This window comes from Pteropus vampyrus, unplaced genomic scaffold (assembly GCF_000151845.1).
Source record: "Pteropus vampyrus isolate Shadow unplaced genomic scaffold, Pvam_2.0 Scaffold42, whole genome shotgun sequence".
Classification (NCBI taxonomy): domain Eukaryota; kingdom Metazoa; phylum Chordata; class Mammalia; order Chiroptera; family Pteropodidae; genus Pteropus; species Pteropus vampyrus.
Genome location: NW_011888823.1, coordinates 2,190,199 through 2,191,121, shown reverse-complemented (window position 1 = coordinate 2,191,121; position 923 = coordinate 2,190,199).

The window sequence follows — 923 nt, the reverse complement described above, 5'->3', positions numbered from 1 at the left end:
TTCCTGTGGTGCTAAAGCAGAAAGAACATTATTGACAGAATTAAATGAGATACCATATGTCTTCGTGGTTAGTACTATGCAATGGGGATACAATAATAAGAACTAAGAAATTCTCGCTTTTAAATTTCTATTTATCATGGAATTTTCTATCTTGAAATATAAAAATCTCAGATGTGATTCTCTCATATAATAGAAATGCCTGAAAAAAATATATTTCTATGCATATTCCTTTTTTCTTTTTCCCAAGGGCAGAAAAATACACAGAAATTTTCCATTTCCTACCTTTCATAGAAATAGTTGAAGTCGACCCCTAGGAAAACATGTAACTGTTGCAATGCTCTCCCCCTAATGTTCCTTGGAAGCAGAGTGAATGTTTAATATTAATCATAATTTTCATTGTTGGTGCTTTCTTTGCCTATGAATGACTTGTTGGAAAGCTTTAAAACAGCTTAGAAGAATCAGGACACAATGCTTCAAGTGATTAAATGATTCAGTTGATAGGAGCCCAAGTTTAATACCTTCTATTCATGTACTGGAGACAAAAAGCCATAAAATAAATTTTTATCACTATTTAATTAGTGCTTACCATTTCTCCTTCATTGTTCTAAGCTTATAAATATGTATTTAATTCATGCCTCAAATGATTATGTAGGGTTTACTATTATTACAAACTATTAATTACTACTGTTATTATTAACATTTAGAGAAGAAGAAACTAAGATCTTGGGAGACTAGAGGACTCACCTGTGATGTTCTTAGCCAGTATGACACATTGCTCCCCAGCACAGAAACAACTGGCAATTTCTCTCCCCAGTCTACAACAACCAAGGAAATGAACATATAGCACTTTTCCATTAGTTGGTTTCTTCTTCATTCTATTTGAAGTTTGTTTCCTTTTTTGGAGTGATTTAAATAAAAAAAAA